This window comes from Rousettus aegyptiacus, unplaced genomic scaffold (genome assembly GCF_014176215.1).
Source record: "Rousettus aegyptiacus isolate mRouAeg1 unplaced genomic scaffold, mRouAeg1.p scaffold_m13_p_4, whole genome shotgun sequence".
NCBI classification, from domain to species: domain Eukaryota; kingdom Metazoa; phylum Chordata; class Mammalia; order Chiroptera; family Pteropodidae; genus Rousettus; species Rousettus aegyptiacus.
Window position 1 is genome coordinate 125,703,771 of NW_023416307.1, and position 26,531 is coordinate 125,730,301.

The 26,531-nt window shown below is 42.8% G+C and overlaps 1 long non-coding RNA gene across 1 annotated transcript in view; it reads right to left on the reverse strand.

Annotated features, from left to right (window-relative positions):
• LOC107513965 overlaps positions 1-23,414 on the reverse strand; it is a 42,048-nt gene extending 18,634 nt beyond the window's left edge. Inside the window, exon 1 of the long non-coding RNA XR_001597654.2 lies at positions 23,351-23,414. This is a non-coding gene — a long non-coding RNA (uncharacterized LOC107513965). The remainder of the gene's footprint in view (positions 1-23,350) is intronic.
• Between the last annotated feature and the right edge of the window lie 3,117 nt (positions 23,415-26,531).

Here is a 26,531-nt window from a genome sequence, read left to right on the forward strand (position 1 = left end):
ACAAATAAAGTAGGCATTCAAATTAAGAAGGTTGGAGAATAACGAAAAAATATATATCTCCAAAAGAGAAATACAATGAAAGTAATATAAAAAAATCATATGGACAGAAATCAATAATAGAGAACACATAAATAAAACAAGAGAAAACATTTAAGCTGCTTTCTAAAGACATTAATAAAACTGACAAACCCATCAAGACTAATAAAAGAAATTATGGGCAAAATAGAGGATGAAAAAGAAGAAATAATCACAATTACAACAGAGATTAAAATAATTTTTAATTATGAAGAATCTATATGACAATAATAGATAAAGTTTTGGAAGGAATTTACAGTGCCAAATGCAGTAAAAGACAAACTGGAAATAAAATAACCATTAAAGAAATGTAAATCATATAATGAAAGACTACTCTTGTCACCACTGTCCTCTTCAACTAACCAAGAAAAATCTGAGGCTCAGATGGCTTTAAGGAGAGGCCAACACAATTAAGAAATTATTAAAGTCTGTATTATATGAGTTGTTCTAGAAAATAGAAAGAGGGAAGGTTGTCCAATTCATTTTATGAGGCTGGAATCACTTATCTATGATTCCAAAGCCAAATAAGGACCTTATAAGGAAAGAAAATAAGACCCTTAATAATAGCTCATTATCTGAATCCAAAAGTGTATTTAAAAAAATACGTTATATTGAAATAAAATTTTAAATTAATGTATCTACACGTTAATGGACTAAAGAAGAAAATTACACAAGTGTGTTATTAGGTGCAAAAAATCACAGCCAAATTATTTATGATAAACATCTATCTGAAATAAAAATTCTTGGAAAATTAGGAAGAGCTGGAACTTCCTTATCTTGATAATGACTATAGATTAAAACATGGACTAAACATCACACTCCACGGAAAACCTTTAGTCATGTCCTTCCAAACATCAGCAACCAATTAAAGATGCCCACAATCACAGCCTTAACTAGGTTCAATCTAGTGCTAGCACCCCCAGCCTGCAGAGTAAAACAAGAAAAAGAAAAAAGAGGTAAAAGATAAAAAGGGAAGAAACAAAACTCTCATTATTTGTATATAATTTGATCATCCACTTAGAAAATGCAATAAAATTGTATAAACAGTAGAAATAATAAAAGTTTAGCAAGGTTGTCAGATACAAGATCAATTTCCGAATATTAATACCATTCTCTACAGTAGCAACAACCAACTAAGACATAACAGGAAACAAGACGCCAGTCATAGTAGCATCAGAAAGAACAAAGTAGCCAGGAATTATCCTAGCAAAACAATATACAACAAAGGACACCCCGGACAAAATGAATAGGCGGGTGGCAGGTTGGGAGAAGACATTTGCAAAAATTTTATATGCAAATTTTAAAGGAACTTTTGCAAATTGGTGAGGATAGTTCAAACCTTAAAGGCTAATTATTTTTTTGAAAATATACTTGGCCTCATTAGTAATTAGAAAAAGATCAATCAAAGAAGATATAAGAGAGACATCACAGTAGTAAAAATTGTAAAAGTAAATAATAACAAATGACAGTGGTATAACAAGGGGAAAAACTCTATTTTAACACCTGTGGGTATGTAGAGTGGTACGGTAATGCTAGAGAACAATCTGGAAGCAATCAGTGAAATTCAGCATGCATATTCTGATACTGCTCTAGAGAAATTGGTGCACAGCTCCATAAAAAAAAACATATACAAGGACGCTTATCACAGCATTGTTTCTCATAGTCAGGCTGGGGGCAGCCTAAGCTCTAACCACTAAGAAAGTGGATGAAGAAAACATAGCAGCACACTATGCAGATAACAAAAGGAAACATGGTGAGATACATACAGTAACACGGATCTTGTCTGGAAACATTGTATTGAGTGCCAAAAAAAGGAAAGGAACAGAAAAAGGTCTACACCATATCGTGTATGTTAACTTAAAAAACACACACAGGCAAACACACAACTGCTAAATATTTCAAAGACTAGGCCTTTCAAAAGCCCCAGGCAAGAAGAACCAACAGAATCAATAGACAAATATTAAAACTAAAATAGAATTTAGCAACTTCTCAGATATAATAATATCAAGTTACAAAACTCAATGGCATTCTCTAAACCAGAAATAACTAGAAAATGTAGTCAAAAAAATAAGATACCATCGGAAGTGCCAGAAAACTATCATGTAAGAGTTTTCTTAACAAACAATGTCCAATACTGCTACTGAAAGACATAAAAGAGGATTTGAATGAATAGACATCCCACACTCTTAGATGGGAATGCCTAATATAATAAAGATGTCGACACTGCTCCAAATAATTTAAAATGTCATATAATCACAGTTAGAATTCCAAGAGGTTTTTTTTAAGACTTAATAATTTTTTTTGAAATACATAAGGAATAATAAAAGACCATAAACAGTTAAATTATTTTGAAATTACCCACCCAGCTATTAAGACATACTACAAAGCCATAACATTAACAGTGGTCTACTGCGTCTACGAGGACAGACAAATGGACAGCGGTACAGACGAAAGAGCTCAGGGCCCTGCCCCTGTGTCTGTAAGAATTCGATACAGATAAAGATGGCATCACAAATTAATGCAGGAAAGGTAGCCTATTCAGAAAAATGGTCTTGGGGAAAATGGCTCACTTGGAGAAATTTTTTAACTGACAAAGATCTAATTTCTAGACTATATAAGGAACAACTTAAACAATCAACAACAAAAACACCAGAAATCCAAAAGAAAAAATACATGGCAAAATGATTTGAATGGGCATTCAAAAAAAATTGATATCGCTAAAATATTTAATAATTAGAAAAGTACAAATTAAAACAAGAGATTCCTATATTTTTATTAAATTGACAAAAATTAGAAAACAGAATAATGCCAATGTTAACAAAATGTTAGGATACAGTGACTTCCATTCACGGGTGATGGAAGTATGCAGTAGGACACATACTTAGGGCATAATCCAGACGTAGTTAATTAAACTAAGAAAGTCTGTACCCCGTGATTCAAAAATGGGACTGTTAGATATGTATTTCAAAAAAAAATCCCACAAAGGTCCACAAGGGGGCATGTGTAGGGATGTTCATTATCACGCTGTTGGAGGTAGCAGAGGATGGAGACATCCTAGGTGTCCTCCGCTGGGGGATGGGATGCAGCAAGTAAAGCAATGGCACTGGTACCACATCCAGGGACTACGAGTTCGTGCAGAAACACGGACGGGTCTTTAAAAGCCAGTGTTTGGTGAAAAGGGTTAAGACATACAAGCCCTGTAGTGAAGTGTCATATGTTTGAATTGAAAACATCTTCGAAGATAAACAACTCTACACATTTTATAGGAGCACATAGAAATTTCCTGGGATAAGGAAAAGTGTGGGGGGGGGGATGGAGTAGTTGAGGAAACAAAATTGAATTTAAAAATAGAAAAACGAAAGGGACCCGGAATAGACAAATAATGACAGTGTTCATGAACTGAGGAGTTTGATCAATTCAACCCTCTGTGCCTGAGGTCTAGAAAAAAAATAAAGACACACACACACACACACACACACACATATACATAAACAAAAACATTATGCAGGGCGAGGAAATATACCAAAAGCATTAGAAAGGATACCTTTGGAGAGAGCAAGGAAAGGGAAGTGATGAGAGAAAAAAATAGTAAAATTAAACGAGAAGTTATGCATAGACTAATGGGTGAATGGGCTATGAAATGAGGAGACTAATAAACCCAACTCTCTAAACCAGAAATTCAAAGAAAAAGAAAAAAATTAATAGTAGAATACAATTTCCCAAAGTTGAAAACCTCAAAATTAAAAAGAAAAACCAAGTACTAAGTTGCCTGAAAATAAATATCAATGAATCAATGATAAATAATAAATGGTAAATAATTCGTACTTCGTGGTCTTAAGAAGAAATCTTTTTTCCTAGATACTACAAGAGGAGAAAAATAGATAACAGATACAGAAATAAAAATCATATTAATAAGAGATTGTTCTGTTCCTAGAGCATAATGGGGGGGGGAGAATAAAGGGGATTGCAGTGAACAAGAAGAAAAGGAGGGAGGGAGAGAGAGAAAGAGAGAGAGAAGGAAGGAAGGAAGGAAGGAAGGAAGGAAGGAAGGAAGGAAGGAAGGAAGGAGGGAGGGAGGGAGGGAGGGAGGGAGGGAGGGAGGGAGGGAGGTAAAAGAGGGAGGGGAGGAAAAGAGAGGAGAAACAGATTTATCGATATGCTGACAGGAAATAAAAACATGAAGATTGGATTGGGCTCTACCCTATACACCTCCTACTACATCTTTTCCTGTTAGGGAGAATTTTTTGAGAAAATATACCTACGATTAGTTAACAGTTTTGGTTCTGCTCTAAATGTCTAAATGTCTGAAATATTGTCTTATGTTTTCTCGACTGATTCAAGAATCTCAAACACTTCACTGTGTTCTAAGATTCTGAGGCAGATGTGCTGGGAAGAGCATCGCCTCATGGAAAGGATGCTAGGCAATTTCTAGACTTAAAGAAGGTAGCCCACTCCTTCAGTTCTGTATCTATTCCATATTTGTGTTTCCTAACAAGCCAGAAGTTCCCATAGCTTGGTCCCAGGTTCCTGGACTGGACTGGACTTGTAAATGTTTGTTGATAGAACAAGTGGAGGAAGGAATAAAGCACAGATTCTAAAAGCAAGATTCTGTGACATGACATAATGACTCGGCTGCAATCTAGACTATCTTTGGTTCCCAAGAAGGCTGTGACATTAAGACCTTTGCCTTCCCTTGTTTGAGCCCTGTATCAGAGACACATCACTGGAAGGACCAACAGGCCAGGCCAATCTTGGGATGGGAGATGGCATTAAGGTTAGTAGGGTCAGAGCATCTGCGAGAGGACAGACTCAGGCTTTAAGTCTTGGTAGAGAATTATCTTGGTCACTGAGATTGCAGAAGAAAGCAATGGGTGAAACTGGAGGAGATTCCAAAGGGGTCATGGGTCTTTAAGTGTTTCTCCATGGTCATGTTTTTTTGATATGGAATCACATGCTTTGACAAGGAACGGCCCCAGGAGGCACTGGGGCAATGAACTCATCTTGCTCTCCAGCTGCCTTTTCAGAAGGACCTTTATTTTCCTCTACCAAAGCAATGTTACATACATTCAGCTAAAATATTACTCTGCTGATGAAGCTAAATGCCCTATCACAGACAAGATCCACCAGCCTGATTTGAGGGAAGGTCAGTAAGTAGAGAATAGCTTAAATGGCAAATAAAGCTATGAGAGAAACTGATTAAAGTCATACACATGTGCAGTTACAGACCCAAGTTTAAAAAAGAAAAAAAAAAACTCTCTTTGGAATGGAACCAAATGGCCGCCTGGACCCTAAAGCGAAGCGATATTGTTCCAATTTCTCCTTTATCAGACAAAAGAAAAGGTCTTACCATGTAGCCTTTTGACATAGAGCTAATTTAAAGAAGATTTGGGAGTATGATGCAGGATCAGATGCCTTTGCAGAATTCCTTGCTGTTTTCATTTGAAATCTCTCATTTATGCTCAAATTTCCAATTGGAAATTTAATGACTTTTTCTTTAAGGGAAGTTGGCAAGCTGAGTTGGTTTAAACACAAATCTCCCAAAGGTAAAAGATCAGACATCATTATAAAAATAGAAACTATTCCCATTGTCCTTTAGAGATGTTTCCCCTAAAAGACGTGAGGATGTTTCTGAACAGCAGATGCGTTTTGGTAAAACAAAGTTGAAAAATATGTGAAACTCTTGACATTGGAATTACTTCCTGAGCTGTGTCAAGTTATGTGGCTGTCTGGAGTAACTGAGACCATTCTATTTGTGGCAATAAACTCATTGGAAACTGCCCCAGTAATAGAAACACTCGTAATCTGTTGCCTGATGATTCACAGTGCCACTCTGGGCATGTCCCTTAACCTCCAAGTCTCAGTGTCTCCATCTGTCAAATGGGGAGGCTGATCCATACTTTTACAGGCTCTTCATGCTCAAGTTTATGGCATATTAACATATCAAATGAGTTCTGCATTCAACTGTTAGGAAACTTTTTATTAGCTAGCAAAATATCAAACTGCTGAGTAATTTCTCAAATCAGACATGGATCATTCGGCGCAACGAAGCAACAACCCGTTTTCCACAAGCATCTCAAACTGCCCCGAAATAAACTGCTTCCCTGCCTCTGTCCCACCCCGCCTTAGATGAGCCCAATTCAAAGACCTGATCATGTTGAAAAATAAAGAAAGAGATGCCCTTCTATAATGAAAATAGGCTAAGAATTGCTTTCTCATGGTAGGTCAGCACACAGCAGGTCTTTGCTACAAATACAAATGTAGGAAGCACCTTAACCACTCTTTCAGCCTGAGGGCAGGCCTAAGCATTTAATCTCCCTTGAAAACCTGTGGAGCCTAGGACTTGTCTCATTCACTCTGTGCCAGGCACCTTAGTCAGGCCTGACGAAATGCAGAGTGACTGTATTGAATAATAAGTAAGATATGCTGAAATGGCCAATCTGGATACTTGTTAGTAGAAGACGCCTCAACATTTATGCAGAAAAAGGTCAGGGGCAGAAATCCGTTATGAAGACAGGGAGGTGGCTAGGAGATTTGTCTTAGAACTAAAGTCTCTCAGCAAGGATAATGAATTGACTTAGACTATTAACTTCTATATTATGTAATTAATATATTGATCTACATATAGCCTATACTTCCGGTGGTTGGGAGGGAGGTGCTAATGAAAATTCAGAAAGCCCTATTCCCAAGCCACCCTCTGATGCTACCCAAGACAACTGATGCCACGATGTCTGAAGACTTTCTCCCAGGGTGTCCCATCTAGACATATCCAGGATGGAGGGGAACTGTCCTTTCTCTTCTGTCTGCACAGCTCCAGACCGTGCAGTCGCTGAAGTCATAGGGAGCACCATGTCCCAGATGGGACTGCATATGTGTGTGCGTGTTCCTTGCAGGGTTCCAAAGCTGTGTTTCCTTGGGGGGAGGGGCGGAGTAGTGGACATAACATGGGATCCAGAGGTGGGCAGGGCTGGGGTTTATACTGGGGCAGTGGGGGCAGCAGAAGGAGGTTGCTAAAGAACCTTCTGAAATTGATGAGCCACTTAATCTCTTATCTATAAAGAAGGGAGACCCCTCTATCCTCCCATAGGCTTATACCTGGATCTCTTAGTTACATGGGCCTGTTTTACACTGGCCTCTCCAGGCCCTCATGGCAGGCTCTGTTTTCCCCCCATAAACACAAGGAACACATTTTCTTTGTCCTCCTGAAGCAGTCGAGCAAGTCCATGCAGGTGACCCCTGACCTTACCCCAGAGTAGAGTCAAGGGTAATCACACTCACCCGTACCCCCGTCAAGAGAAACCGGGGCACTGTGCACAGATGCAGGGGAGAGTCAGTGCCGGTGGAGGAAGCCGGGGCAGATGTTAGGACGGAACAGACAGGACCTCAAATCGGTTTTGCCACTCAAGACACCAAGGATCCGTGAGTCTTGACAAACCTGGCCTTTTCAGACCCTGCCGATGACGACTGGGGTTGGGAGAGTCGGGTTAAATTTCCTGACCTGCTTGTCCCAGCCTGACCGGGGCCCTTTTTCATTCAAACCACAAGTACTAGCAAGTCATCGCCATTGTATCCATGCACACATGTTCGTGTGCAAGCACACGTATGCACGCAGACACACTTACATGTCTACACATGGATAGGGCAACATGACAGCTTCTGAGGCTAAAGTTAGTTTCAAACTGTTAACAAAAGCAGAGAAAACGCGGCAAAGATAACCTGAAACACGTTTTCCCTTTGTGATTATTTGAAATAAAATCAGAAAATCTGCTTTGAATATGAGAGACACCTTTGTGAAAAAAGAGCTTCAAAAAAAAAAATCTAAATTTTCAAGAAAATAATTCCCCGTCTGAACTGACCATGAAGAATATTAAAAGTCATAAAAACAGCAATATGCTGAAACATTAGGCAAAGGATATGTTTAGAACATAGCCACATAATACACCAATATCAATCACAATGTTTTTAATTACCTTTATTATGTACAAGAGCTAACATTAAAATCAATAACCACATAATCCCTTTCTGGTGCTGTACTTTCACTTTGCGAGGCCCTGTCGCATCAGGCATCTAGCAAACCTCTTTCATGGGCATGCTAAAACATTAACTGATCGAATTAATATGGATGTAAAATGGATGCAATACCCTCATAAACATTCACATGTAAGGTCTAAACTTGGAAACAAGAATAATGTTACATTGACTCTGAAAAACCATTGGGCTTGGATCTTCACAGCCTCTTCTAGTCTTCTGGTATCGTGTGGCAGCAATGTGTTTTCCCAGAAAAGCCAACTAATTCTAGAAAAAACTCATCTTTTTTTTTTTTTTTTACCTGGCCCATGAGAGATATCAGTACACCTAGGTTTCAACATCTGCTGTGAAGAAGATTAAGAACAAGACCTTGATTTCTGGTGAGCTCTTGATGTTGGAAAAATATCAGCTAGAGAGCATTATTAGCTATCTCCGAGTTGACAAGAATGCAGGATTAAGTTTCTTTAAGGCAATTACACTTTTGATGACCCCTCTGCATATAAAACATGTTAGCTAATGGGGGTGCAGAGGGGCAGGCTTAAGTGTTTGATCAGGAAATCCTGCGTGAGCATATTGGATGGAAATTTGATTAGTAGCCTTAGTGACGGGCGATCAGATCCTCCGGGTCTGCACAATCAGATCTGGCAGCACTTGCCTTCTTGCCTCTTTGAAGGAGGCGAACATTTGTACAGAATCAAGACAGTGCTGGGTCCTTGATTTTTTTTTTCTTTCTGGGTCCTTTTCTTTAAGTTATTGCAGACTAAAGCCTGAAAAGTACCTTTTATTTTCTTTCAACAATATGTTTGCAGTTACCGTAATGTTGAAGAATAAAATAAAAGTTAGCCTTTCCCCGAAAATTCGAGGAAAAAGAAAGCAGAAATCAAAAATCGACTGAGCCAGCGGGACCTAAGGGAACACCATCGTAAGAATCGTGAAAAGGCTAACACTCACACACACTCATTGCACATGAAGCATTGTTGCAAGGACTTTCACATATTAATTCTCACGATGACTCTCTTTTACAGAGGAGGAAATTCACATAATCTAGTGGTGATACAAGGTTGTGTGGCCAGGATTTGAACCGGGGTAGCTGGGCTCCTGATCCCAGGCTCTTGTGCACTCCACCCAGTCCACATTTCTGCCTCCCCCAATGTTTTAAGTGGGAAAACAGAGTTCCAGAGAGAAGACTCACCTAAAGTGAATCGGTTGTGACTAAAACTACGATCTTCACTCCTCATCCCAAACTCTCCTCTTATGCCACAGAGCCTCTGCCTCTAAACGTCACCTTTCTTCATCAACCTGGACAAAACATAGTCTGTGGTAGGTGCTTAACATCGATCATGTCATGCAATTTTTAAAAGACCCTCAGAAATGGATGTTATTTCCATTTTACAGATGAGAGAAGCTGTGGTCTTGGAGAGGTTAGGTGACCTGCCATGGTCACACAGCAAGAAACAGAAAATGGGTTTGATCGCACTTCTGTCTCATTCCAGAGTGCATTCTCCCTTCTACTTTCTCTCCAAAGGAAAAAAAAATAAGACTGAGAGAAAAGAAGGAAAGAATAACCCCAGAAATAGTTTGGGGTCAAACAGGAGTGAAAGCAGTGAGTTTACATTTGCAAATTTAATGCATTTGTTTAGCACAAGGAACAAGGTCCAATTTTCATATTAGGTGTATTTAGTTAATCTAACAGATATTTTCCATGTGCCTGATCCCCAATCAGTGAGGTGAGGCCCGGCATTAGCAAGCAGTCATGGCCAAATCCAGCCTTTAAAAGATGCATTAAAAAAACACACACAAAAAAACAAAAAACAAAACAGTCACACATGCATAGGCACACACACATGCATGCACACCCACACTCATCATATAGTCTAGGTTTTACTCGTCTGTTCTATTTTTTTACATGGACTCTAAGGTCCCCAGATCCCCCTTCCAGTGTGAACCATAAAACTATGGTTACGTTTACAAAGAAAACGAAACAAACAATCCTGAAATCTCTCACTACAAAAAGTGATCAAGGTAAGTTCTGGCATCAGACTGACCCTGAGTCACAGAAAAGTCAATTAATTGTGATGGCCATAATGGATCGATTATTCTGGGAAGTCTATGACATGACTTCAGCCCGGCAGGCTGACAGGGAGACACACATCAAATGTTCCAGCCCTTTCTGGGGGAGAACCGAGGGTTGGGGGGCCCCACCAGCACACCAACTCACCTCGACAATGTGGTCCCAACACACAGGGAGATCGGCATGCATCCCTTCCTCAGTTAGGAGGCTGGATTCTACCATTTAAAAATACTTTGCTTCATATTAGTCTGTAATCATGCGCGTGAAATGTATTTTTAAAATACAATTCGATCCTAAAACAGCAACTTGTATTTTTTACAGAGGGAAAGGAGGCACATATATATTCTAATCCGTGTCCAAATGAGTCCAATTCATTTTCTTCAGGTTTCAGTGTTTCACTTTCCTTTGAAATTTTTTTTTATCTACTATAAAAATAATTCCCAGAAGAGTAGAAGACAAAAGACTCTCCTAGTTCTGCTGCCCAGAGAAAAACACCATTAACATTCATAGTGCATTTTACTCCCCACCTTTTCAACCTAATATATAATTATAATCACTGGATAAAATCAAAATTGCTACACTAATTTTTGAAAAAGCATAGTGGATTTTTTTTTTTTCTGATTATAAAACTCACATAAGCCCTTAGAGAAAGTTCAAGGTAAGTAAACAGAAGTATAGAGAAGAAAATTAAAATCTCCTATAGCCTACCCCTCAGCAAGAAGCCTGTCTACTAAGAATCTCTGGACTCTGACCTGCTCCCCTCTCCAGCCTTTAGGTCCTCGGCTCCAGGACCTGTCTCTGTGTCCTGGGACAGGGGACGAGGGGGCTGTCCTTACATTAATGCTCCAAGCGCCTCCACCCGAGTCCAGGCTGTGAGCCCCTAAGCTCTGGGGCCGCACACCCACCCTATTGTCGTCCATCTTCTTGGCTACTTTATGTCAAAATATTCATACTTGTTTTTGACTTATTAGGCTAATGTCCTTTGCCTGCATTCCCCGCCCCTGCCCGCCGCACCCCATTTTAAATATTATGGTCCTAATTACAGCGGATGATTGTTGAATGACCAAATGGGGCGGACAGACCGTGATCACACTCCAGAGGCCCAACCTCTCTCTTACAAAATGGGACTCTTTTTTTTTTTTTTTTTTTTTTTAACACCATCCAATGATGTCACCCGTTTGCGGTTTCTCTGGGACTTTATTAAAATGTTTGTGACGGAGCCAATGTAAACCATCCTAAATCCAACACAGAGCTGAAAGGACTGATTTTAGGGAATGCGAAGATATGGATCATTGGGCCTGTCGAAGCCCCATCTTGAGCCAATTATTGGTGTCATCTTGAGCCAATTTAATCAATCCAAGAGGGATTGGGGGGTAGAAGGGGGCGCGGGCAGGGGTTGTGAGCGTTGGTCAAACATGCTGGCTCAAATGCGTGTGTCATAAAAGCAACCGAGCCCCAGCTTTGTGGATTTCTGTTGCTGCTCTAACCTGCGTTTTTATCCTGGGGTACCTTCTTGTGCCCACTTTCAGCCTCATTAGTGAGTTTGTTTGACATTGCTGAGTAGTGCTGGCCCAGGTTCAAGGGAGGAAGCCCCAGAAAGTCTTCGAGGCCACTTCTCATTGGGGAGACAATGCCAGGGATGCAGAACCCACTGGACACTACCGACATGAGTACCATTTAGGGGACCCACGAAAAACAGCCCCTCAGATAGGCTGGACCATGAAAGGGCCAAGAACAGTCGGGATGAGATGCTTAAAAACAGAAGGCAGCCACTAAACAGCCTTAAGTACTTATCTGTTGTGGCCCTGTTCTTTCTTTTTTCAATTGGGCATCTAGCATTACAAATAATACACCGGATGTTTTCCTCACTTAAAAAACATTGACTGGAAAGAAAAGACCCAGAATCACCAGCACTGAACATAACAGCTAAAGTAACATCAGCTTCAAGTTTTACATTCTGTGCCTTTAAATGGTGACACTAATACAGGTAAAACATACACAGAAAATTATTTTTTCTTTACGAACCCAGAAAATGGGCAATGTATATGGTGCATATTTATTACTATTACTCATATAATTATTTATCCACATACATATTTATATTTCTCTATGCTCCAAAAAGGACACGAGGAGTGGTACCCAGACCTGACATATTTAATTAGCTGCCCAACCTCTCTCCAGGGTTCTCCTCTCCATCTAGTTTTCAAAGGACTGCTTCTCCTCCCTCCTCAGAGACCAGCCCTTCACATTTTTTACAATATAGAAAGAGTCTAGGCTGTCCAGTGTGTGCACTTTGTGTGTTTTGATGGATAACATCCATGAGCATGCTTGCTCACTTCTCCAGAACCGGCTATTTGTCTTGGATATAGCGCTCTGCAGCCCAGTGTGGTTTGGAATGGTTGCCGCGGCAGGGAGCCTGGTCACAGTGCATCTCTGTGCGTGCTCGAGGCCACAGAGCGGAATGCGGGCCCATAACACAATTATTTTTCATTCCCACAAAATGGACAAGAAAGGATCTCTTGAGTTTTGGAATGCATGCTTGCTGTCGGTTCACAAAGGAGGTATCCAAATCTTAAGCCAGGAACGAAAGAATACGAGTTTGACAACAGCCTTGATATTCCTAAATTTAATCACTTTAAAGAAGTGATTCCCATCATTGAATTATTTTCAGAGAACAATGGACGTTGAATTCATCTCTTCCCATAATATGCAATCGGAAAGCTGTTTTGATTAAAACTGACTTTCCTTCTATTTTAAATTGTTTCCAAAGTTTTCGATTGCTAAACTTGTAATTTCTATAAACCTAACAGGCTTCTGGGACAATACAGGAGCCTCATTACTTTGAACATGCTCAAAACAAACCCAGAATGAACTTTAATCATTGCAACCTTTAAGGAAAGAGTAGGAAATGCAACTGTGGGCTGGCTGGCTTAGTCTCCAAGTCAATATCTGCACTTGAGAATGTGTTAGTCTGTTTAGAAGCCAGACTAATCCTACCTTTCAATTACGGAAGGAAACGGATTTTAGATTCAAGACTCAAGGTGGGTCCTCAGAGTGAGTGCAAGGATCAAACGCTCTGCTCTGGTGCTTTCAACAAGCAAACGCTACTGCCTGTCTCAAGGCGGAGGCCAGCCCGGACTGCAGGGTTTATAAACAACACTCTGCTATTTATTGGAGCTGCCCACCCGAATCCAAATCTTCCTCTCTTCAATAGTGGCCTATTTACCGCAGTTTAAATGGGGTTCTGCAGCCCGGCCAGGGTCTGCAATTTATTACTTGCTGCGAGAGCTCAGACCCGGAGTTTAAATGTCCCTAGTTGAAAGTTTATACCAGTCAGGACAGAAAATTATTCTCTCTGCCTAGGTTGAAGCACATTACTTCTTTATTGAATTAATTATGATAAGGATCATAACTTTAAACGAGGGGTGAGGTGCTGGCTTTCCGCTGGGATTGCTTGGAGCAATTTTCATCCAAGCATTTTTGTGGAGTTATTGAGTCTGGCAGGTCTGAACTTTGGAGAGGAGTAACTTTCTCCAGAACTTGAAAGGGGTTGGACATTGATCCAGGCAAAGCTGTACCAGATTCCATGTCTTGAGACAGGGAAATTTGCACTGCATGCTGAACAAATCACTGCGGGACTGGATGAAAGACAGCTTGGGAACTCCTCATGTGGCCTTGAGCTTGGCCTTTCCTTGGTGGAGCTGGCCCAGGGAGAGCAAGGGACAGAGACAGAAAGGTCCCCAGCAAGCCCATGCAAGCGGCATGCCAGATCTGATGTAAAGAGAGTAGTGGGTGGATCAACAAAGGACACTGGCTCTGAGGTCAAATGGTCTGGATCTGACACTTATCAGTGGTGTAACATGAATAGTGTCCCTTCCCTTCTTTGTCTCACCCTGTACCTGTGAACTGTTTAAAGTGTGTTTGTGTATGTATACAACTGACCGTTGAAGAAAACGGTTTGAACTGAGCAGGGCCATTTATACGTGGCGTTCTTTTTTTTTTTTTTTTTTTCAAAAAATACTGTAAATGTATTTTCTCCCCCTTATAATTTTCGTAATAACATTTTTTCTCTAGCTTACCTTATTATAAAAATGCGATATATAATACATACATAAAAATATGTTAACAACTGTTTATGTTATCAGTAAGGCTTCTAGTCAACAGTACGCTATTCTGAGTCAAAGTTATATGCAGGTTTTCGACCACATCAGGAGTCAGTTCCCCTAACCCCCATATTATTCAAAGATCAACTGTATATATCTTATACCCATGTGCACACACGTACACACGCACAGACAGACACACGCTCATGCATACCTTGTGCTTAGGTGGGGCTTATTTAAAGGTAGTCATGATTACTATTATTATTATTATTATCAGGAAATGGAAAAGTTAAGCCAGACCAATATCTCATATCTCTTTCAGCTCAAATCTCTCAACTCCTACCCAGGTGGCAAAGCAGTGTGGGTCTCTGGCTTTCAGCCCAGGCCTCCATGCTGCCAGGTGGACTGAACTCAAGGCAGTCTTCTCTCCCTCCCCCAGCCCACCCGCTACCGCTCCCCCCGCCCCCAATTTAGGGGGTGTGCTGCCCAGGCTCCCAAGTGCTGTGACTGGCATGGAAATCTCCCAGACCAGCCTCACCTAGCTTAGGTCCTGGTAGCCCCTCAGGAGCAGGCCTTGCAGGGGAAAAGGAAGCCTTCCCTAACATGCCTTCATACTCAGCAGGCAGCCAGCTCTGGTGAATGAAGCCTGGCCTGGGGCTCAGAATAGGGTGACTGTATAATGTACTATCCAAATCGGGACACTTTTAACAGTGAAAGGGACACTGATAATTACTCTGGGACAACATGCACACACAGGGCTGTGTTGGTTCCCAGGATGTATGGTTACCCACACTCAGACCACTTTAGATCTGAGGCCCTGCTCTCCCTCCACAGAAATGTAAGAAAACATTTCTTTAACAAACCACACTAACTCTACCTCTTCAAAATGACCTCCCCTGATGACTCTTGACCTCTCAAAGCCAGAAAGTCTAGCAGGCCTCTGAAAAGCCACATTTGGCTTCCAGACATGCATTAAATACTCAGTGTTTTCGAAGTGTCCCTTCTCTGTTCCTGATGGGTGACTGACTCTAAAAAAGTGGCTGATGGAGCCCAGTGTCTAAGTTATCTCTTGGGACCTAAAGAGGAGGGACCCTTGGGAGGCCCAAGAGCCCAGGCTCATTGCACCACCCAATCTGGCCCAGAACATGCTGTCCACAGGCCTTACTCTCTTGGCCCTGCCTTCAGGGGCTCAGGGCCTGACCTGGAGCCCCAGGCCCCTCAGAAGTCCAGCTTGCAATGCTTGCTGTCCAAGGAACTCGAATCATCAGGTCCTGACAGAGGCAGCCCCATTTTGGAGAGGTTTTATTTCTACTATTTCCAAGGAGCTGTAAGCTCCAAGTTATAGCCTGTAGTGGGTCCACCAGTTTTCCATAGCTGCATCTACCAGGCATTTGGCCAGTTAGCTAAGTGAGTGGTCAGCGGGTAGAAAGGCCTGGAGCTCCACTGCTCAGCTGGTAAGCACACTGAATGTCCCCTCTGAAGCCCTCCACCGGCAGGACACATGCTGCTAAGACGTGGCTCTTTCTCATACCTCTCTCTCCACGAAAGTGTACTTTTCACCCCACCATGGAGCCTACATGGTTTGGGCTATTGCAGCCCTCTCTGAACAGGGTAGTCTATTGTTTTAATCTGTCAAAGAAAGGGTGCGAGTGCTGGGAGCATGGAAAGGTCTGGGCACAGGGACAGCGAGGAGGGGCTAGGATCCTGCAGTCCGGCCAGCAGCCTGTCCATCCCTCCCCTCACTCCCTCAGGCCCTGGACCCTTGGTGCCTGCCCAAGCCAAGCCTCTGTATGAGAAGGGCCCCTTCCTCCCCACAGGGTTAGCCAGAGGTGAGTGTGAGACAACTATCAGGTTTCTCAGCTTCCTGCAGCGCAGGGCAGATGACAAGATTATTACACCTCGGAGGGGTTGCAGGCTGAAAATACCAGCAGGTTCCAGGAGGGTTTTGAGAGTTGCATGGAATGTGACAGAGTAGGAAGCATGACTAATTGTGAATGGGGTGGTCTGCCCTGTCTTTCAGCACCCATTCTCATTCAAGGGTCCAAGTTTCTTTGACAAAGAAACATATAAACTTGTTTACACTAAAATGTGAATGATCAACTGTTCTTCATGCATTATACTTCGGAGAAGTTTTTCACATGTAAATAGATATTTCCAATCCAACTCTTCAGCCACTACCTTCCTTAATATACAAATGCATATACGCATATGTACACACAAACACACGTGACTCCCCATCCAAATAAAACTATTTAGTATTTCTTGGACACTAAGATCCTCTGTCCTTACCAGGAATTTATGCTATCCACAACCCATTAAAGCATTCCCCCATTTTGTTTCCCTAATTATTTTAAATGCATCCTTCAAAACCCAGCCCAGCGGTCACCTCCTCCAGGAAGCTCCCTCTCTCCAGGCTGCATTAGTTGTTCCACAGTGTGCCCTCCATGAGTCTCTCCAGCAAAGCCTGTGCCATCTTGGGCTGTCATTGTCATCTCTTTCCTGACCTGACTCTCCTACTAAACTATCAGCTCCTGAGGTCAGGACCCCGGTCTCATCCTCTGTTTCACCCCTGATGCACAGAACGGGGTTTGGCACAGACTAGGTTCTCGGGGAATTTTGTATGAACAAATGGCAATCTGCGTCAAGGAAGCTTCTTTCTTTCTTGAGTGATGAAGTGGGAGCCCTCGCCAGGAGCCTGTGAAGCCAGGCACACACAGAGGAGCTCCTGAGCGTGACACAGTTGTGTACCCAGAGACACATGGGCTCCTCTCCTCTGACCAAAAGGCATTCATCAGTTTCCTAAGAACTACTTTGACCATAGCTGGGGAAAAAGGAAACAAACAAAATCAAAACCTGGAAGAATTGATGAAAGACACTGTGCCTCTCAGCATGTCATCGGGGTCCTCAGAAAAATATTACCTGAAAATTGTTAAAATTGGCTAGTAAATAAATATGCTATGCCAAGCTGTGACCTCTCAGACCCAACCCTCCAGGCCTGAGGTCTCACAGCCCACCTCACTAGGTGCCCCCAGAGGCAGGCAGATGGCTTCTCAGCCCATGCCAGTTATTATTATTAGTTTCATGACAGCCCATGCTTCTAGCCTACCGTTTTCTGTCCCTTGGACCTAAAGCGATAGCTCTTTCCTTTCTGCCACCCTCAGCAACAAGCCTGAGCACAACCAGGATGATAGGGGCTGTCAGGATATACTTGCCACAAGCCACACATCAGCATGTCCATCTGTCCTCATGGCCACACACAACACGCAGACCTGGGAGATCGTAGGTGAGGGACTAGGAGCATCAGCCCTGGAGGTGCTCCACTTGTGCTCAAATCCTGACTCCATGGTGCTCAAATCCTGGCTCCATGCACATTTACTAGCTGGGTAGCCTTGGGCAAGATATTTCAGCACTCTGGGACTCCCTTTCCTCATCTGTAACATGGAAAACATAATATTTCTTATGTCTTAGGTGTGGGCTCCTAAGCTAAAAAGCTCCTAACAGCATCCAGCTATATTGTGAGCACGCAGTAAATACCAGGTATCATGGTCACACACCCACACATACAGAAATCTGCACCGCTGACCTGTGATTTCCCCATAAGTGAATCTCAGTTATGGGCTAAGAAGCTCCCTTCCCTACCTCTGAGGGGCACAAAGTGGGGAGCTGACAGTGAACAACAGTCTGTGATAACTGCCATAACAAAACACGGGAAGGCGGGGAGTAGAAAGTGGAGGGAATAGGGAGATGGATAATCTAGCTTTGGGAAATCAGAGAAGGCTTCCTGTAGGAGGGGGCATCTAAGTACTGAAGGCTGAGCATGAGTTGCCATGTGAAGGGATGAGGAGGTTGGGAGATGGACCCAAGCTACAATGGCTCACATTAATTAACTAATGATAACAACCACCACAACCAATAAACAGCTCCCATCTTTGAGCATTTTCTCTGCTCCAGAGGGAGTATCAAGCATTTTAGCCACATTATCTCATTGAAGCCTCACCGTCAGCTCTGAGGAGAGGGGCAGTCTCTACTTTGTTTTGTTCATGGCTGTATCTTCTATGCCTAGAATACTCTCTGAAACTTAGGTGGTGCCCAAAAGATATTTGTAGAATGAATAAAGATCAAGCACTTCTAGGAGGCTGGTTCTAATATGATCCCCATTTTACAGATAAGGAAATTGAGGTGTAGAGAACGCAAGTGCCTTGCTGAAAGATGTCCCACAGCAAGTTGTAAAATGGCACTAGGGTTGGATGGAGCTCTGTCTGGTGTCAGGCCAGGACTGTCCCCACCTAGGCTCACTGATGGTGACCTTGGCCTAGAAAGACCTCCGTAGCCAAAGCAGCTGCTCCTCATATACTTATAAAGAACCAGGTCATAGAAAAACAACCCAAATACCCCTCAAAGTGGGCTCATGAGGAAAGCTAGTCAGGAGGGTGCCCATGGCCCACCTGGCTTTAGCCCTATGGCTGCTGGCTCAGCAGCCTGTGTTTACATTTCTCTTTCAATCTGGAGGCTGCAGATTGAAATTATCTCCTCTTAGCTGTGTCAGCCCGTCCTAAGCCTCACTCCCAGCCCCAGCACCTCCCAGAAAACTCAAGGTAGCCACAGCTGGAGTCTGATAAAGATAGCTCTGTCCCATTTGTTTCTGATGAGGTAAGAGAGGAAGGACCGCCCTGCCCCATGCTGCAACAGAGCCTTCTCAGCCAGTAGCCCTCCCGGTCTGGGGACTGACGGGAAATGGAGGGATTCCCCATGCAGCCTTGTCACAGTAGCCTCTAGGAGCTGCAGAGGTACCCACTATAGGACCTTGGGGAAGCAGAGTCTATGGCTGGCCACAGGCCTCCACACTGCAGCCCAGGTTACCTGGTAGGCAGGTGACTTCTAGGGAAGTTGAGAGATACAAGACCTCCCTCCCTTCAGATTCTCTTTCTTCAAGGCTGTCCTCACTATCTCTGTGATGAAAGTACTTGTTGTGCAACCCTGAGCCATTTCCCTTCCCTCTCTGGGCCTCAGTTACTTCATCTGTACATGTACAGTGAGGGACTAAGGTAGGTGTTCTTAAGTGACATGCAGGGATTTGCCAGGTTCCTCTAAGCTTCCTGAGGTTAGTTGTCATTCTTATCTATATCCCCAGTACCCAGCACAATGTCCTGACACTCAATAGGTGCTCAAGGAGTGCTTGTTGACTGAATGAATGATGACTATCTCTCTGTCCCTCTCCCCTGCCAGGGATGACTTCCCTTTTCAAGCCCTCAGAGCCATCATGAACTCTATCACACCTTGGAATCTATCTCAGTACCCTCTTGGCCAGCCACAGACTCTAGGCCATATCTTGATCTGTAGAATGATCTTTCCCCATCCTTGCTCTCAACGTGGAGTCTCAATAAAAATCGCTTAGTGCACTACAAGGACTCAATAAACACTGGCTACTATTATGAGTATAGTGTCCGATAAGCTCATTCACACCACGGTCTTAATAGTTAATAGAAAATTAGCAGGTCTCTTTTCTACAAGTTTTTAAAGAAGGGATAACCCCAGAGAACAAATCTCTAAGCATGAAATCTCAACAACTACTTGACATCTCAAGATGCTAGCCTGGTTCCCAGGTTGGGAAGGAGGCAAGGCAATCTTTCCAGCAAAAACACAGGGTCCTGAGGCTAACGTCCATATCTCCAGAAAGAGGAGGTGGAGCAAGGGTAGGGGACAGGCTATAAGAATATATGTCCCTGTGCTGAGGGGCCATGTATTTACCATTACCTGGAATAGTGACAGCAATAGTGCCAATAGTGGAAATGCAAGCAGAGAAGCCTGGGACAGGATCCGCACGGGCTGAGCCATGCAAACACTCTGTGGAAGGAAGCCACACTTGGCCTGGAATCAGGCATCAAGTCTGAGGAATTCTCAAAGAGCTAAATCAGGCTGAGCATCATGTCTGCAATATGAAACAATTACAGATGCTGTGGTCGAGTGCTAGACTGTGTCACAGTCATTATTAGATTCCTCTTCAGACTTTAAAATCCCGATAAGGATTTCTACTCCTGGCAGCGTCGTGAATTTGATACTCTAAAACAAACAAGCATCTAGTTTTTTAAAAAAAAAAAGTACTGGATGAAACACATCAATCTTTTTAAATGCAGAGCTAACCTAGAGCGTAAAACAAGGGCTCTCCAAATGTCAGAGGTGAAGAGCGGACAGGTTTCCAGCCTGGAGAGCCAGTGCTATACCAGAGCAACCCCTGAGCATTTGTTGACACCAGGACACTGGAGTCTCAAGGTTTATTGGCAACAGAGGAGACAAGGCCTTGGGTATATGTATGACTGGATCCCCTATCCCACTCTTCTCCCATACATAGAAGTTGGGTCCATTGAAGGGATTGAACTAGAAAAAAAAAAAAATCTTCCCACCATCAGAGGAAGATAAGATAAATTTGACCATCTTAGATCTCAGATTTGATCTTAGACTGAGATTCAAGTGGGGGAAAAAGTAATAATAATAAAGACTCTGCTGAGAATTCATAACCATTACCATGCACTCTGAAGGTCTGGGTTTAAATTTACAGTACCTGCTTGGTCCAGGAAACCCCAAATCAAGAAATTGGAGTGGCCTCAGCCCAGCAGTGCTCTGAAATACCTGGCAGGGGCAAAAGCAAGCTGTGTCTGGAGAAGCACACCCTCAATCCAGGCCCCTTAGGTTCTCCGCAGGCTTCGAGTAGTCAAATGGAGCTTGCAATCAAAAAGGTGTAAGACACATGAGGAACTGTAAGTGAAAACCTTCAGAAACAACCAATAATAGAATTATACCCAGAAAGACTTGAGGCGCTGGTATAATTAGGTATAGAATATGAAATAAGGAAGTCTTAAATGCTGAACAAAGTAAAACAGGGAACTGAAAACTCAAGCAAGAAACAGAGACTATTAAAAATGACCAGGTCTATCGGATGGATGGATGGATGCATGGATGGATGGGAGAGAAGAGTGGACAGACATAAGTTCTTAAAACAGAAACTCAAATCATTGAAATTTAAGGCCCAATGTAATTGGTTAAACAGCTGCATAGAGAATTTATGTGCTGCAAGACAGATCTAAAGAAATGATTTGTAGTTCAGCACAGAGATAAAGAGATGAAAAATGTAAGAGACACTAAGAGATGTGGAGAATAGAATAAGAAAGCCTAAGTTATATTTAATTAAAGTTCCTGAAGATGAGATTTAGAAGCAGGCAATCTGAAAAATAATGGCTAAGAATTTTTTTAAATTAACAAAAGACATGAATCATCAGATTCAGAAATCACAAGAAATCCCAGCAGGATAGTAAAAATGAAATCACATGTAGTGAAATTGCAATAAGATCTTTAAAAATGCCCCAGGGAAAAGACAGATTACTTATAAAGAAACTAGTAGGCCAATAACCACAACGATGGTAGCCAGAGACAGTGGAATAACACCTTCGGCATGCTGAGGGAAAATACCTAAATTCTAAACTCAGCTTAACTCACACACAAACAGTAACTATGTGAGGTGATAGATATGTTAATTAGCTTGATGGTGGTAAATATTTCACAATGTATACATATATCAAATCGTCAAGTTGTACATCTTAAATATATACAATTTTAATTTTTAATTATACCTCAATAAAACTGGGAGAAAAACAAGAACAAGAGGACAATAGCCTTTCAGACAAAGAACTGAGTTTACTACCATATGCCTTTGCTAAAGAACCAAAGAAGGAAGGAAAATGGTTTCAGAAAGATCTTATACACAAGACGGAATTGAGACCAAAGGAAACAGTCAACATGTAGGCAAAACTAAACAAGCATCGGTTCTATTAAATAATAATAACGGCTCAGATTGGGATAAAAAATGATTCAGAACTAAATTAGTGGGCAGTGATAACACTAAGGCATGGAAAATGGGGGGAGGGTGACTGCCTTTAAGTATTAATGGTAACTATTAAAACTTTAACAATAACCACTAAAATGATAGTTAAACTTTCTAAATCAAGAGAAAGAAAATGGACTTTTAAAAGAATTTTAATCAAAGTTAAGCAAGACATGACTAGCTTCTGACCCTGAGGATCTCACAGTCTCCTTAAGGGAGGACAAGTCTCTTCAAGCAAATAAGGACATAATTCTGAGAACATTTTAAACGCACGATAAGGTCAAGTGTTGACAAGAATATGGGGAAATGGGTTGTGATAGTTACAGCTCACGTGAATGTAAATTGGTGCAGTTGCTCCAAAGCGTCACTTGCCATTAGCTTCCCTGGTATTCCCCTCAGAGCTGTACACCCATGTGCAGGTGTGCGCAAAGGGGGCACATACGAGCATGCTACTGAAGCATTATGTGAATAGCAAAGCCCTAGAAACAACCTATATGCCCATTAATATTTTAAAAAATGGGCAAAAAGTGCAGTTTAGCCATAACATAGAATATTTCTCCACAGTAAGAAGAAGATAAGGGAGCTCTACTATGTTCTAGTATCAAGTATCTAGTATAAAATACCCTACACACACACACACATTCTCTCTCTCTCTCTCCTCTCCTCTCTCTCTCTCTCTCTCTCTCTCTCTCTCTCTCTCTCTCTCTCTCTCTCTCATATGCGCATATCACACATCCTAGACAGAGCTCTTCCAGGCCCAAGAAAGTACTGAACTGAAAGTACACAGAGAGGGGTCAGGAGAAACAGAGATATGAGCCAAGAGCTTCTTCTAGCAGAAAGAATAGGAGAGTAGAAGAAAGTCCCTAGCTGACACTATGGGAAACACACAGACCCAAGCACATCTGCCGCTCAGGTGCATAGGTGCTCGCACTCCTCCCAGGCCCACGCCTAGGAAATATGGGTGTTCTCGATCAGACCCAGACTGAGGGTGGGAAGAGAAGGCTGGAAAAGGCCCAGACAACAAGCCCCCACCCTTGACTCCTTCCCGCACTATCAGTCCTTGTCTTCCTATTAGACCAAACTTGTCAAGTATGTTTTTGAAAACCTCTATCTTTGAAGAGTTATGGGGGTGGGGGGGAGTCCAGATCTCTCTAGGGAGGGGAGGGATGCACAGTGACCACCCAGCCCACAGCCCTGTACCTCTGCCTTGAACTCCCAGAGAGGGGAAGGTCTGTAGTGCTCAGTCCACAGGGTTCGCTTCTTACCACGCTTCTCTCCCACAGGAAGCCTGCAGGGTTACATATATCTTAGGTGTGTGTGTGCGCGTGCGCGTGCGTGTGTGTGCGTGTGTGTGTGTGTGCATGTGTGTGTGCGTGCATGCATTTGCTCCAACTTGACTGCTACCTGACCACATATAAAACTGTCCCCAATATGTGCAGGGCACTTTCTTGAACAGTGTCGACGAATCAGCTCTTTTCCATGTTGAGTCCTAACTACCTCTCATGCCTCTTCCTTCACCAGTCTGTACTTACACAGAATATCACTATATATTATAAATGACAGGCTGTTTCTCACTGCCAAGCCTTCGCTCAGTGCTGTTCCTTCTGCATGGGACTCCTTTCCTCTCGTACCTGATTAACCTTTATCTGTCTTTCAGGTTTGGCTTAGGTTCATTGCCTCCAGGAAGTCTTCCCTTTCACCCTACCATTCCTAGTTGGGCTAAGTGTTTCTCTTTGGGATTTCCATCATGACCTGGGCTTATGTCAATTGTGAAACAGCATTACTAAAACCAACATTTATGTAGTGCTTCCTGTGTTCCAGGTATGGTATTAAGTGGTTAACGTGCATTAACATGCTTAATCCTCTAATCTTCCTATGAACTGGGATAGCTTCTAGCTGTCTTCCCAAGAGCCACTCTCTCTCCTTTCTTACTAGCTTAACTCTAATTCTTTTGGGAATCGCAGTGTATCCAGCTGAATAAGTACACTCATTCATAATCTTGCAATTAAATTTGACCAATGGGATGTAGGTGGAAGTCATTAGGGAGAATTGTGAGAAAACCCTTAAAGGACGGCTGATGTAGCTGGGAAGCACAAGTTGCCCCTCCCCCTTCAATCTTTCTTCCAGCCTAGATTGTTAACATCATGGCTTGAGCCACAGTAGCCATCTCGCAACCACAAGACAATCTTGAAAAAGAAGGCCACACTCTAAAAATGGTGAAATAGGAAAAAATAGAAGGAAGTTCCACTTTTTATATGGCCAAGTAAACTCCTATTGGACCAAACTTCCCAGTAATAATAACTGTTAACTCTGGACAAAATTAAAAATACAGCGACCTAAAGGCACTGGAGGGTGAACAAAAGCAGGCAGATTCTGGAGGGGGGCGGACGTGTGGAAGAAGCGACGGGGTGCGGGCTCTTCCCCAGGTTTATGGCTCGTAGCTGCGGACAGTTCAAAGTCAGTTCAAATACACTGAGCAGAGCGCACTGAGGGGGGTGACTAAAGCTCTTACAGAAAACCCATAGTTATCCTGGTTTAAAGAATCAAAGGATAAAGCTTGGGGAAACCTTAGCTGCTGGGAAGTGAGGACAAGGAGCCCTGAATTCCATAACGTCTATCAAACCTCTGGTAAGTGCTAACCCATGTCTTTTAGATCAGGCTCAAAGCTGCCCAGCTAGGGATGAAGGGGCTCAGTGAGATTTGCACATTGCTGCCCCAAAAGCAGAGTTTGCAGTTTGCGTCCAACCAAGTTAATTACCAGCTAAAGCAAAAACCAACACTCTCCATAAGAATATAACAAAGTCCAGTGACTCCACAATATTACACTCATAACATCCAAAATTCAATAAAAAAAGTATTACTTGATATAGATGAAAAACAGGAAAATATGATCAATCACAAAAGACAATTTAATGGAGACCCAGATGTTGGAATTAGCAAACGATGATTTTAAAGCAGTTATTATAGTATGATCAAGGATGTAAAGAAAATACAGTGGTAATTAATGAAGATGGGAACAGAGGTTTGTGCTGCTGCCTCGGGGCTGGGTGTAATGGCAAAAGAGGAGATACATCTGCAGAGTTGGGATTAAGAGTGGAGGAGGGAAAGGAGGAAGAGAAAGGGAAGGGAAAGAAGAGAGGAGGGGAGTGGAAAAGAAAGAGAAAAGTGGAGGAGAGAAACGTACAGAACAGCAAGTGTATTGGTTCCACAGGCTATGGAACAGTGAGTGTCCTTGGAAGGGACAGCCGGCCCCTGCCTCCTGACCCCTTGACCTGAGGGTCGACCTCTTCCTCATCCTGCCACCTCAAGAGCATTGTTCACCCTGTGACCCTCCAACTTCAGCTTCCTCTAATACTGCTGCATCCAGGCAGAGCCATTCCAACACTCATCCAAGAGGCAGGGAGAGGAACAAGGAAACAAGTGTGGGCCCTTCTATCAAGTAGGAGAGTTACAGGATAGGACTCATTCTGCACACGTGCAAAGCCCCTTCCCATCCCCACTCCCAGCTTCCACGTGGTGGGCACCATCAAGCCTGAACCCACACGGACTTGTACCCAGTTGCTCCCTGGAGGGCTCCATCTGGACAGCTGAGCCACCAGCCAACACTGCCCAACCACATCTTCATTCTGAAGTGCAGTGGGGCAGTGCTAGTGTTGAGTGGTCTTGGGAGGATACTGGGTATACTAGGACAAGCAAAGAAATTCAAGGTCTGATTTCTGCAAGTACAACACCAAAGTCATAGCCCTTTGTGCACTGACAGCAGGAAAGAGAACATAAACATCAACACCTACACATTTACCCCCTTGACCCAGGCAACTTCACAGCTGATTTCCGCCCCTCATAATGGTTCTATAGGATTGCCAGGACAGACGGGCTTCTATTCCATTTTACAGTGGTGAAAACTGAAGCCCTCAGAACTTGAGATTGGCTTCAGTTTGCACAGTGGTTGTAGGCCTACAACCTAGAAGTCCTGTGTCCTAGCCAGAGTTCTACCCCACTAACCAAAAAGGAAGGTGCCTTCTCCCTAACCCATCTCATTATCCCACACATCTACTACTGCTTGTGACGTAAGCCTGCTCATCTCCACTCAGCTGTGAGCTCTTGGAGGGTAAGGACTGTGTTTCTTCACTGCTGTCTCCAGAAGCCAGCACAAAGCAGTCGGAGACTTGGGAAGTCTGATGTAAAATCTGAAATCGGCCTTAGGAAGAGAAAACGAAACTGCAGTGTAAGGGAGACATTCTCCAATGGCACCCCTTCTCTCCCGACCGCAGGCACCCCAGCCTTGGAGACCACCGGCATAAACACAACACATGACATCTTTCGGCAAAGGAAATTAAAACCAATGAACTCAGTTGGCCACTTTTTTTTTTTTTTTAACTTC